The following is a 14,809-nucleotide window of genomic DNA, read 5'->3' as shown; positions in this document are numbered from 1 at the left end:
TGTCACCTAGATAAAAAGAATGTGAGGTTGGTTGGTGGAAACAGTCCCTGTGCTGGTAGAGTGGAGGTTCATCATAGAGGTCTGTGGGGAACAGTGTGTCATTATGGCTGGGATTTGGCTGATGCTGCAGTGGTGTGTAGAGAGCTGGACTGTGGAGAACCTGTAGATGCTCTGGGTGATGCTTATTTTGGACCAGGATCAGGACCAATCTGGATGACTATTGTGTTATGTACTGTATCAGAGTCTACACTGAAGGACTGTGGGTCATCTGGATGGAGCATACATGACTGTACTCACAATTCTGATGCCAGTGTCATCTGTTCAGGTAAATCATTTAACTTGTTGTCCATGGATATATGGTGACACAGAGAATAATTTGTTTTGTTTGCATTTCTTTTTGTTTTCTGTTGTATGTGTACATAAAAACAGGTCATAAACCTTCCAGACTTGTTAATGGACCTCACCTCTGCTCTGGGAGGTTAGAGATGCTTCATAATCAAATGTGGGTTTCAGTGTGTGCTGCTGCCTTTGACCAGCAGGATGCAGAGGTTGTGTGTAGAGAGCTGGACTGTGGGGCTCCTGTACAGGTGCTGGGAGAAGATGCTTTTGGAAAAGGAGATGCTCAGATGTGGACACAAGAGATTCAGTGCAGAGGAAATGAATCCCAGATTTCATTTTGCTCAATATCATCACACAAACACAACTGCAGCAGTGACAACATTGTGGGTCTGATCTGTTCAAGTAAATTATCAATATTCATTCATCTTTATTTGTTTTGAATAAAGTATAACTTCTTTGTCAGCTGCATTATACTGTTTTAACCTCTCTGTTTTTATTCAGGTTACACTGATGTCAGACTATTAAATGGTTCAGACTCTTGTTCTGGAAGAGTGAAGCTTCGGTTCATCAATGATTGGGGCACAGTGTGTGATGCATGCTGGGATATGAGAGCTGCCAGTGTCCTCTGTAGACAGCTGAATTGTGGGATTGCTCTGTCTGTTGTGGGATCAGACTGGTTTGGAGAGGGAAGTGGTGAAATCTGGGCTGATGTGTTTGATTGTGACGGGAATGAAACAAAACTCTCAGAATGTTCCATCTCTTCATGGAGTCGAGCTGAATGTTCTCATAGACGAGATGTTGGTGTCATCTGCTCTAGTGAGTCCATATTACTGTGAGCTGCTGAAAGATAAATACAAAAGTATAAATACAACATTTCTTCTCACTACATGTGCAATTTCATATGTTCATTTCAAACTGAAAGAAAATATTCAAGCCATTTATTTAAAATGTACAGTAGAATTATTATTTATGTAAAGTATATTCTTAAACTTGCAATATTTTAGTAAAACATAAGATCTTCTCCTAAGGTTCCTCTCTGGCTGTTCATGATGGTCTGGTGCGGTTGTCTGGAGAGAGACAGTGTGAGGGGGAGGTGGAAATGGAAACTGGAGGAGAGTTCTGCTGGACTCCTGGAGTCTCACTGAATCCTCTGTGGTCTGCAGACAGCTGGGCTGTGGCTCTGTGCTGAACTTCTCCGGCTCCTCTTCATCCAGTCCTGAACACAGCCATGAGTGTGTGACGGGCTTCCAGTGCTCTGGGAGTGAAGCTCATCTGGGGAACTGCAGCTCTCCACAAACTGTCAACTGCAGCTCCACACAACAGCTGTCAATCACCTGCCTTGGTGAGAAGAGCAACATCTGGGCAGATTCTTCAGTTGTTAGTGATCACTAATGTGTTTCTCTTTCTCTGAATATCAGGTCGCGGGTCCATCAGGCTGGTGGGTTCTGGGGGAGACTGTGCAGGGAGGCTGGAGGTTTTTCACAGCGGCTCATGGGGGACAGTGTGTGATGACTCCTGGGATATTAAAGATGCCCAATTGGTGTGCAGACAGCTGCAGTGTGGAGTGGCCCTCAGTAACCAGCAGGTACCAGCCTGGTTTGGTCCTGGTTCTGGACCCATATGGCTGGATGAGGTGGAGTGTGAGGGGAATGAGACGTCCCTGTGGAGCTGCTCTTCTCCAGGCTGGGGAAAACATGACTGTCAACACAAGGAGGATGCAGGAGTCGTGTGTTCAGGTAAACAATTCAGTCAGTGTTTTGAAAAAGATTTTCAGTAACATTTAAAATCTAAAATATTCTTGGGACTATTTCAGTCATGTGTATGTCATACGTATTACATATGTCTCAACACAAAGATAATGTAGTCATCTGCTCAGGTAAACTGTAATCAATTTAGACAACTTTCAATAACATATATGTGACTGATATCCTATGTTCATTATTCACATTACTAGACATGCTAGATGAGAGTTAAGGTTTACAATCCTTTTCCATCTAGAGTTTAAAGAGATCAGGTTAACTGAGGGCTGTGAAGGGAATGTGGAGGTTTTCTACAATGGATCCTGGGGTAATGTGTGCTGAAACCAGATGGACAGAGACACAGCGAGTCTGATCTGTCAACAGCTGAACTGTGGGAAATCTGGAGCTTTTTCCAATTCTATCCCAAAAGTAGAATCAGCTCGTAACTGGCTGGATAAAGTGAAATGTCGCCCACATGATTCAAATCTGTGGCAGTGTCCATCTTCACCCTGGGGACAGAATGACTGTGGTGAAGATGAAGTGGCCAAAATCACCTGCTACGGTAAGACTGATGCAGACAAATTTGTATGACAGTAATACATGAAAAATTAATATATATAAATACAATTTACTGAATTAACATAATTATAGAACAGGAGAGTCATGAGTCCCCTCGAAGCTACTTGACATGCTCCACATCTTCACATCAAAGACAGTGTTCAGGTAAGTTAATGTTAATGATGGAAAAGAACATAAAAATCAGGAGAGCTGTATGCAATGTAAGGTAACGGTGTTCTAACATGGGACACTAGCACAATTTTATCTCAAGGCATGTACTTATCTACACGCATACCTCCAGGAAGTATGTCTGTTCTCTTCTGAGTGCTCTACTGGACAATGTCTCTCCTTATCTTTGATGTGTTTCTTTTAGAACATGTTCCTCTCAGACTGAGTGGAGGGGAGGGCCGGTGCTCTGGGAGGCTGGAGGTGTATCATAACGCTGTGTGGGGCTCAGTCTGTGATGATCTGTGGGACATCAGCGATGCTCAGGTGGTCTGCAGACAGCTGGGTTGTGGAGCAGCACTGAGGGCTGATGGGAATTCAGTCTTTGGTGCTGGTGAAGGTGTTGTGTGGCTGAACAGAGTCGAGTGCAGAGGGAATGAGATTCACCTGTGGGACTGTCCTCTCTCCCTGAAGAACCACACTGACTGCTCCAACAAAGATCACGCTGGACTCACCTGTGCAGGTCACAGAAAATCAATTTTAGACAATTATAGAGTGAATAATATTTGTGTATTTGCATGATATTGAATGTGTTTGTGTCTGTTTTTCCAGATTTGTCAGTGTCCACTACTCCTGCCACAACAACATCATCTTCTCCTCCAGTTTCTCAGACAGTGAGCTCAACATCAGTCTCTCGTCCACAAACTCCTCCGTCTCTCTCTGTGCTTGTGATTGTACTGGGAGTTGTGCTCTTACTGTTCTTAGTGCCACTGCTTATACTGATTCAGCAGAACAGAGTGATGAGGAGAGGTAGGAGAGATCCAGAGACTGTCATATTGTGTCTTATTCAGTGTGTGATCAGTCATGTGTTGTGAACTGACAGCAGGTTTGTCTCTCTACACTCACAGCTCTCTCTAAGAGGAGACACAGGACCAAGACTGAGGCCGTTTATGAGGAGATTCATCACAGACCCACTCATAGACACAGTCTCTTCACTCATAGGGGTGAGTAAGTGTCATTGTGTCTGATTTGTGGAGATCAACAGGGTAATCACTTTATTCAGAGGGTGAGTGGAGTAAATCATTCTGTAGAATAATTTGTGGGAATTCTGTGTGTTATCTGAAATGATGCAGCATTAGTGTTCCCTAGTGAAAAAAAGTATACTTTATTGTATTTTAAATATATTCCCTTTTTCTATAGTACACTGCAAATAAACTAACAAAAAATGTACTATCATTAAATATATAAAAAAGTATATTAGTATCATATTTTCACAATACAACTTTTAACACACTTTAAAATAACTGTACTTTAGTATATTTTCTAAAAAATATATTTTAGAAAAATATACTTGAAGTGTAAGTTCAATTTATTTTTTAAAAGTGTATTTATTTGCACTTTATAAAAATATATTTGAGGTATATTTTAACTGTGCGCTGAAAATGATCATTGTACCAATGCACTGAAAGTATATTTAAAAGATACATTATTTAATATCCTGAAGTTGTAGTGTATCTAAAGTTAAATTTGAGTATATTTTTTTTAAGTTTACTTATTCATCCTTGGAATTCATTATATTACTTGTGCTTATTTATTTCAGTATGAATGCATTACAAGCCCATTTAGTATATGCAGTGTAGCCTATACAATTTCCAAATATGTGTAAATGTTTATTAAGTTTACACTGGCAGAATCATTTTACAATCGTACACACAAATCTATATTAAACAACACACCAGCAGCACAAGTAACGTTACATGCGAAAAAATATATTGAGTGATTAAACTTATAGGAATTCAAAAGTCTCTTCAACTTGGTCTGTGACCAATCAGATTTTGTTGCTCACTGCCTTCAGCCAATCAGAGCTGCTGACGTCACGGTCGTCGTCTGAATCCCCTCGCTCAGTCACTCAGGTGAAGTATAATGTCGCAATGTTTAATTTATTTAATAAAACACTGAAAGCGCAATACATCGCTCAATCTTGGGGATTCTGACCAGTTCAATCAAGTGACATCGCAGACTGACAGATGGCGACGACAACCGGCTAATCTAATGGCCTACGCGATCCTGAAAGAACCGGAGAAAAGTGCTGCTATTGGGAGGTGAGTTGTAGTCTACCAGTTAACAAACTTTATTTTGTTTTCTTTAACAAACGGAGAGCGATATTTCGGCTTGATATCTCCTTTTTGAGTTTTTGTGTGGTGGTTTATGGCACATGTTTGTATGCAGCACCAAAACATTCATATGATTGGTCAAATGGGCCCGTATTCTGTACGATATTAATTCATAAAGTGTTTTATGCTTGCCTATGTACCGAAAACAATATCGACATGCCATTCTGATACAGTTCCCTGCTGCTAATCCTCATTTACTGTTCAAAAATAGTATTGGTTCAATGTAGGATTTAGACAGACTATTGTAAACGCGAATAAAGGGTTGAACATATAAAGTGTCTTATATTTTTGGTATATTCTGTCAACAGATGCTGTTCTTCACGCCATCAGACACAATGAGAAGCTCATCAGAAAATGGAATATAATGTGTAATTTGTATTTGTGTATAGAGGCTCACCATGGTCCAATATTTTTTTTTTCTTTAATGAAAAACATGGTAAGTTTTGCTGAATCTATATTAAGTTTAAATAAAAACTATTGGATTTGTCAATGAAATATGTCTCTTCATTAGTGATGTTCTTATATTTAATTTAATTTAATGGCCTTGAAAACAAATGCATTCAACTTTGGGAAAATGTGTTAAACTGTAATAAACTGTGTTAACTGTAATTTTAAATAGTAGCACAACTGTATTGTGTGAGATTATGTAATTCAAAGTACAGTAGTCAACATTTGAAGTGGATCAAAAAAGTTAGGACAACTTTGATTAAAGGTTTTGATCTGCTTCAAATGTTGACTATATTATACAAAGTATAAGTAATAACAAAGTGTATTGTTATTGACTGCAAAGTGTGTAATTTTTAGTATTTGGTATAAGCCAAAGGTGAAGACACTCATAATTATTTTGTAATGTACTTAAATCACAAATAAAGTGTACTTATAACAAAGTGTACTCATAACAGAAATAAAGTATACTTATAACACAAATAAAAGTATACTTATAACAGAAATAAAGTATATTTATAATGCAACTAATATTATAACAAAAAATTATATACTTTTAACACAAATAAAATATACTTATAACACAAATTAAGTACACTTTAATATCACTAATCAAGCATGTAATTAGTCCCTACACAGACATATACTTAAAGTGTACTAAGTATACTTGAAGTTGTTCCAATTTAGCACACATAAGTATACTAAATATACTTAAAGTTGTATTGTAATACTACTTAATTTCAACTTAAATATACTTAGTACAAAATTAGTTGTTTCAAAATAACACACTTTAAATTAACTAATCATTAACACACTTGAAATATACTAATAATTAGTCTTGCTGCAAGTATACTTAGTATACTTTTTTTTCACTAGGGACGTTACATGCGAAAAAATATGTCGAGTGGTTAAACTTATCGGAATTCAAAAGTCTCTTCAACTTGGTCTGTGACCAATCAGATTTTGTTGCTCACTGCCTTTAGCCAATCAGAGTTGCTGACGTCACGGTCGTCGTCTGAATCCCCCCGCTCAGTCACTCACACTCAGGTGAAGTAATGTCGCAATGTATAATTTATTTAATAAAACACTGAAAGCGCAATACATCGCTCAATCTTGGGAATTCTGACCAGTTCAATCAAGTGACATCGCAGACTGACAGATGGCGACGACAACCGGCTAATCTAATGGCCTACGCGATTCTGAAAGAACCGGAGAAAAGTGCTGCTATTTGGAGGTAAGCTGTAGTCTACCAGTTAACAAACTTTATTTTATTTTCTTTAACAAACGGAGAGCGATATTTCGGCTTGATATCTCCTTTTTGAGATTTTGTGTGGTGGTTTATGGCACATGTTTGTATGCAGCACCAAAACATTCATATGATTGGTCAAATCGGCCCGTATTCTGTACGATATTAATTCATAAAGTGTTGAATGCTTGACTATGTACCGAAAATATCGACATGCCATTCTGATACAGTTCCCTGCTGCTAATCCTCATTTACTGTACAAAAATAGTAGGCTACTGGTTCAATGTAGGATTTAGACATACTATTGTATGGAGTCAAATTAATGCCTTAAAGTTTTGCACAAAATAAGTTTTGCAAAACAAAAAAAAGAATTGAGCAATAAAAAAATGTTTTGCAAACAAAAAAGAATTGCAAAGGAAAAATAAAGTATTGAGCAGAAAAAAATAAGTTTTGCAAACAAAAATAATAAATTGCAAAATAAAATAACGTAGTGCAAAAATAAAAATATAATCAATTACAAAAATCAATGACAGCTGTAATCCTATTTTATCTTTGCCACATATTTTTCATGCTCAAACCTACTAAATCATTTGCAACGCTCATTTTATTCTGCATTTCAGTCAAGCGTGCGCTCACGATACCGGTTTTCTTTTGCGCTGCACTTTTCTGTGCGGTTCTCTTTATGGCACTGGTTTGATGTGGGGGTGGAGTCAAGAAACGGGGGCACGCCCCCGCGAAACACGTCATCAACAGGAGAGGCAGATCGGAACAGAACAGATCAAGCATAAATCACGCCCACCGGGGCTGCGTTCCAGTTCGGTTTTTAAATGCCCTTCCCTCGCTAACTTCACTCGAGGTGTGTTCGAGCTCATGCAGCGCCGCAAAGGCCGATCGGCGGCTGACTTGAAGCAGTGCATGCCGGTAAGAAATTTTGTCCGACTTGAGACAGCGCCGACACCATGTGACTGTGACGTATGGCTTCAAAGTACCACGAGAGCGATTCGAGATCAGCCGCCTGAGGCAGCCAGCGCAGTTTCTCAAGAGGAGCTGCACGAGCTCTGATGACGACACAGCTGTTTCACGATTGGCCGGATTCACCGCATGACAACGATCACGTGTGTTTCGTGTTTATTTTCACGCCTTCAGTTCCACGAATGCTTACAAATCTGTACTTTTATAACAGTTAAAGCTCTTTTCATGAAGTCACGATGTTATTGTGTCATGTTTATCAAAATAAAACTGATAAGAAACGTAGAACCCACAACATTGGTATTTAAATAATATATGCTTATATTGAACTTTATTCTTGTAAAAACAGATGCTGTAAGTGTAAGCCTCTTCAGTTCCACTCATGCTCATACACGCACTTTCAAAACAGTAGCCTACAATTCATATTTCATGTCGTTTTCATCTTTTTTTTTTTTTTACATTATTATTATTTGATTCATTTGTTTATAAAGGTTTTGTGTATAGGTTTATTTTGGACTTTCATACAAACTTTTACAGTATTAAGCATAAGTTTACAGCAAACGCCACACGATCAGCCATGACTGACGTAAATGCAGCAAACTACGTGAACCACAGCGTGTCCGACTTCACGTCTCCGTTTTCAGCTCCTCCCCGCCTGCACACGGCTACTCTCGCCGATCGGTTGCATCCAGCCGCAGCCGATGTCGAACACACCTTCGGTCTCCTTGACTCGGATGTACGTCATTGCTTACGTTGCACGAGTGCCCACTTCTGGCGGAACCTTTGTATGGGCTGAACTGGAACGTCCTAAGCCCTTGATCACTTGGAATCCGCAATGGAGCTGATTTATTATTTATTTTTTCCCCTTACAAAATTGTTTAATACAGCATTCTATATGTATATATATGTGTTTTAAATGTTTAAAAAATAATTAATATATCATAGAGTTGTTTGTGGTGGGGTAAATTAAACGCGATATGACGTCACAATCGTGTTGCATTGTGGGTTATGGAGCTGCCCGAAGTGTACATATGAAGTAGACTCGCCGAGGGAGCGAGTCTACTTCATATGTACACTTCAGGCAGCTCCATAACCCACAGTGCAACACGATTGTGACGTCACCGCATATCGCGTTTAATTTGTCTGTCCATATAAACTTCCCTCGTCCACTTCACGAAGTGGAACGCACTTCAAAATGGCGGCAGGGATTCCCCCGAGGGGAAGTGTTTAGGGAAGTTCGCGAGTGCGTGTCTAAAACCGAACTGGAACGCAGCCCGGGTGTCCAACCGTCTCCAGGCTGCCTTCTTGTCTTTTCTGACTCATTACAAAAAACAGAACAATGCCTAAAAGGTGCTGTGTGACAAGGTGTACAGCTAACAAGCTAAAAAACCCAGAAATAAGTTTTTATAAGCGGTCAACCCCAAAAAACGAATGTTTAAGGACACAAAAGTGGACACAGGCAGTGAGACAGAGCGCAACGGGTCATATTACTATAAGAAATGCATTGGAGGGGGTCGTAATCGGCGACAACATATGCTAAACAAACCAACAAAAACAAACCATTTATTATTTTTAACCATGTCAAAGAATTATTTCACCTGTCGCCGATTACGTTCCCCTCCAATGCATTTCGCGGGGACGTGCCCCCGTTTCTTGACTCCACCCCCACGTCAAACCAGTGCCATAAAGAGAACCGCACAGAAAAGTGCAGCGCAAAAGAAAACCGGTATCGTGAGCGCACGCTTGACTGAAACGCAGAATAAAATGAGTTAGTAGGTTTGAGCATGAAAAATATGTGGCAAAGATAAAATAGGATTACAGCTGTCATTGATTTTTGTAATTGATTATATTTTTATTTTTGCAATACTTTATTTTATTTTGTTTGCAAAACTTATTTTTTTCCGCTCAATACTTTATTTTTCCTTTGCAATTCTTTATTTTTGTTTGTTTATTGCTCAATTATTTTTTGTGTTTTGCAAAACTTTATTTTTGTGCAAAACTTTAAGGCATTAATTTGACTCCATAGTATTGTAAACGTGAATAAAGAGTTGAACATGCTGTCTTATATCTTTGGTATATTCTGTCAACAGATGCTGTTCTTCACGAGTCTCTGCGGTCATCATTGTGCCATCAGACACAATGAGAAGCTCATCAGAAAATGGAATATAATGTGTAATTTGTATTTGTGTATAGAGGGTTACCATGGTCCAATTTTTTTTTTTTTCTTTAATGAAAAACATGGTAAGTTTTGCTGAATCTTATGTTAAGTTTAAATAAAAACTATTGGATTTGTTAATGAAATATGTCTCTTCATTAGTGATGTTCTTATATTTTATTTAATTTAGTGGCCTTGAAAACAAATGCATTCAACTTTGGGAAAATGTGTTAAACTGTATTTAAATAGTAGCACAACTGTATTGTGTGAGATTATGTAATTCAAAGTACAGTAGTCAACATTTGAAGTGGATCAAAAAAGTTAGGACAACTTTGATTAAAGGTTTTGATCCGCTTCAAATGTTGACTATATTATACAAAGTGTATTGTTATTGACTGCAAAGTGTGTAATGTTTAATATTTGGAATAAGCCATACTGAGCATACAGTACAGTATATACTATAATATATTCAGTGTATATTGCTTGTGTTTTCTGAAGACACTCATAATTATTTTGTAATGTACTTAAATCACAAATAAAGTGTACTTATAACACAAAGTGTACTCATAACAGAAATAAAGTATACTTATAACACAAATAAAAGTATACTTATGACAGAAATAAAGTATACTTATAATACAACGTATATCCACTTTTATTCTTAATCTACACACTTCCCCTAGGTCAGATCATCCGGCGCCATGGCTTTAATTTTCACAGTTATGCTGACGACACACAAATCTATTTCACTGTACAACCTAACTCTGTTTTTCCTCCCCTTTCCTTAACATCTTGCTTACACGATCGCAAAATATGGATGGCTCAAAACTACTTAATGTTGAATATGGAAAAAACTGAAATTCTGCTGGTAGCCCCTAAATCCCTTGATCTCACCCAACATGATTTTTCTGTTAACATTGACGGTGTCCTGGTTCAACCCTCTTCCACTATTCGAAACCTTGGTGTGTTGTTCGATTCTAGGCTAAGTTTTAAACCCCACATCAATCAGCTTGTCAAGTCCTGTTTCTTCCATCTTCGCAACTTTGTCCGTTTAAGGCCCTCACTAAATCTCAAAGATGCAGAAACTGTTGTTCACACTTTTATAACTTCACGTCTTGATTATTGTAACTCCTTGCTTTATGGTCTACCCAAAAAAGTCATAAATCGCTTGCAGTTCATTCAGAATTCAGCTGCTCGGGTCCTCACTTTTACCAAAAAATCAGCTCACATCACCCCTGTCTTACAGCAACTACATTGGCTCCCTGTTAGTTACCGCATCCAGTTTAAGATTCTTACTCTATTTTTTAGGCTCGTCATGGTTTAGCACCTTCCTACCTTTGCGAAATGATTATCCCCTATGTCCCTGCCCATACTCTGAGATCGAGCACTGAAAACTTGCTTGCAGTACCCAAGTTCCGTCTATCTAGTGTGGGTGGTAGGGCTTTCAGCATATCAGCTTCTAAGCTCTGGAACAAGCTACCACAAGACCTTCATGATATCTCTTCTCTTCAGACCTATAAAACTGCCCTCAAAACACACTTATTCACTTTATGTTTTGTTAATTGATTGTCTGTCTCAATTTTCCAGCACTGTGCTTGTTTTTTGTAAGTCTAATGTAGATTAACCTTCTTTGTCTGTTCTTTCTGGTTGATTACATGTTGTATACTGACTGTATACTTATATGTATTCATATTATATAGCAACTTACTGTAAAGCGTCCTTGGGTTCCTGAAAGGCGCTAAATAAATAAAACATATTATTATTATTATTATTATAACAAAAAATATACTTATAACACAAATTAAGTACACTTTAATATCACTAATCAAGCATGTAATTAGTCCCTACAGACTTAAAGTGTACTAAGTATACTTGAAGTTGTTTCAATTTAGCACACAAAAGTATACTAAATATACTTAAAGTTGTATTTTAATACTACTTCATTTCAACTTAAATATACTTAGTACAAAATTAGTTGTTTCAAAATAGCACACTTTAAATGAACTAATCATTAACACACTTGAAATATACTAATAAGTCTTGCTGCAAGTAAACTTAGCATACTTTTTTTCACTAGGGTTGTGATTCAAAGGAAGTAGGGATTATGACCAATATGTAATTGTGAACATGTGTCTGGATCTACTTCACCATAACAGGAAGTGTCCTTTCTGAAGAACAGCATTCTGGGTATGAAGATGCTGATGAGCTTCTTTCAGGTTAGAGGACTGGAATTTAATAATGTTACCTGCTACATACAGTAATGAAAGCATTTGCGCTAAATTGTATGTTAAATGAATTAAAAACATTCACATAGCAAGTTAACTTCATAGAGTTTAAATTATTGAATCCTTTTTTCTTTCATCTACACTTTTTAAAGCAAATTCTGCAGTAGGAGCCGCTCCTGACTATAATGATGTCATCACCATTGAAGGGCCAGAAGGTCAGTGACTTTAACTGATTTCACTAAATTAAATGAACTATTAGGCCTCTGAATAGTAAAATCAGTTTCTGTTGATTTCCTCTTTAGTATTACCTCATTTAGAAGAGCAGCAAGTCACACCTGAGAATTATGATGATGTAATCACTCTTGGACTGAGACCTCGTGATACAGGTTTATTTCTTATAATCATTTCTACAGGTTTAACAATATAGGTTTATATGCATTTTAATATACATATGCACTGTTTCAAAATGGATGCATTTTATTTGTTATGTTGTTGTAGATGACTTACCAGAAAACTATGATGATGTCATCATTGTACGACAATTTTCCAATGATAAAGCAGATGTGGGTTTTTTTTTTTTTTTTTTCTTTAAAAAAAAATTCCTTCAAATTGTAGTGTCATAAACTCATGTAATTAATAATAGAAACATTTGTATTACAGGGTGTTCAGGAGGATTATAAAGATCTGAGGAACGTCAGGGAATATATAAATAACTTGTTTGGTATGTTATTACAAACTTTTTTACCTTACACTGAATTTTCATTTGTTTTTTTATAATCACTTTACAATTTCTGTGGTCATTGTCTCATTTAACTTGGCTGTCAGTAGTGATGTTCATTATACTTTTTAAAAGCATATATTGATGCATGAATTTGCTCTTGTTTTCTCATAACAGGCTATGATGACGTAGAGAAGCCAGAAAAACAGGGCGAGACTGTATAACTCAAACCACACCCACTGCCTCAAATCCTTTCAAAGTTTTTAAGTGGTCTGCAGAGTTTAAGTCTCTTATACACAAAGTTCATTTCCAGTTTTATGTAACATTCTGTAATTAAATCAAGTTATTGTTTTTTTCTATTATGTAGGCGTAGCAATTTAAGATAGCAAAAACTATTTTTCTAGCATTATATTAATTTGCATATAATTGTGTTATGATTTCAGATGCTTTATCATTTACAGTAACTTCTACTGCTTCAGTTTTTAATATTCCTTTAACATTAACTTTGTGTACTTTGTGAAATAAGTTTACAAACAGCAGCTGTGGTCAAGGATCTTTACCTCAAAATAATGTAATGACTCTTTGAACAGAACAGAAGAGCTTGTTGTTCACATTATGTCCTGCAGAGGGTTTTGTGACAGTCAGACACACACGGCATGCATGTTTGTTTTATGTTGAATGTGTTGTGTTATTTTGTTATTTTTTAGCAATAAAATCAGACTGACATGTGTGGATATGTGAAAATTCAATAAAATTCTATGAAAAATTGTTAACTGATATTCTGGAATATTATTTTGATATATCTGTCTTATCAGTGTTTTTCGTCAGCAGTTAGTTATCAGTGCTTGCATCTCTTCTCTGCAGGTGTCAGACTTTAGCTTTGTATGTACACTGAAGTGTTTCCCACATTCACTCTCATGACAGCTGGGTGACTGTCAGCACTTTATCATGTGTGTGTCTCCTCAGTAAAGTGTTTCTGTGAGGTAGAGGAGGAGCCCTGTTCATCAACAGTGGTGTTCTCTTGACTTGATATATATGGAGATATATCAGCTGATTTGTCGTTGTTCTCTTGAAGTTTAACTCTGAGTGTGATTGGTGGTGGTCAGAAGCCCCTCCCCTCTCTTTACCTTTATCTTTCCCACCAGAGCAGACAAGAGTTTCTTTTTCTGCAGAACTGCATAGAGGTCAGTGAGGATCAGTGTGTGATGATGGGTGGGATATAAAAAAGGTGCTGGAGTGGTTTGAAGAGAGCTGAACTCTGGTAGAGCATTACGCACATGTGAAGTGTACTGGATCAGAGTCAACACTGAAGAACTGTAAATCAGAATGATAGGGTGAAAATTATTGTGGTCATGTTGGCCGTGGGTCCATCAGGCTGAATTTAAATAGTTTTAATACATATAATTTTCCATGTAAAGGTAACGTTAAAATAAGTGAGGTGCGCACTGCAGTTCCATTTTCACCACAGATTTACAGTGAAGAATTGTGGGGCGCTGTAGAGCTAGGGAGGGCTCAGGCACCTGCTGCCCCGCTTAGTATCATAAATGCCTGCCAAAGCCATGCACAAGTTTTAATTTGTCCTGCTCACTTTACATCTTAAAATATTCTGGAAAATCTGAAAAGATTTGTTATAGAATGTTAAACACATTTGTAATTTATTATTAATGCAGTTTATATAGAAGTCTATGTTTTGACTTTTTTTAATTTTTAATTTTTTGGTGGGGCCCCACCTGCCCTTACAGACGAGCAGCAGCTGGAGAGTAATAAGCGCTAAACATGGGTTTATTTGGTGCATTTGTAGAGCTGGAAGAGATAAAAAGCTCACTTAGCCTCTCAAACCCAATACATTTTCAAAAAAGTAAAAATATGAGATGGATGATCATATCAGGTCTTTGAGTCAATGATAGTTTTTTGAAACCAGTGACCAGAACAGGGACTGTTCAACATTCAAACTATAAAAAAGGCTGTCCACATAAATGATGGCTTTAAAGATTAGTTTCAAACAGTTGGCTAATGACAGATGTGGACCAACGGAACAGCAACATACTTCAGTACATACTGGATCAGTGTGTTACCC

General features: G+C 37.4%; 1 pseudogene; it reads left to right on the top strand.

Moving 5' to 3' along the window:
- LOC137024482 (uncharacterized) overlaps positions 1-14,809 on the top strand; it is a 108,288-nt pseudogene that overhangs the window by 43,748 nt on the left and 49,731 nt on the right.

This window comes from Chanodichthys erythropterus, chromosome 8, assembly GCF_024489055.1.
Source record: "Chanodichthys erythropterus isolate Z2021 chromosome 8, ASM2448905v1, whole genome shotgun sequence".
In the NCBI taxonomy this organism is placed as follows: Eukaryota; Metazoa; Chordata; class Actinopteri; order Cypriniformes; family Xenocyprididae; genus Chanodichthys; species Chanodichthys erythropterus.
Note: the sequence above shows the minus strand (reverse complement) of the source record. Positions and strands in the feature narration are given on the sequence as shown.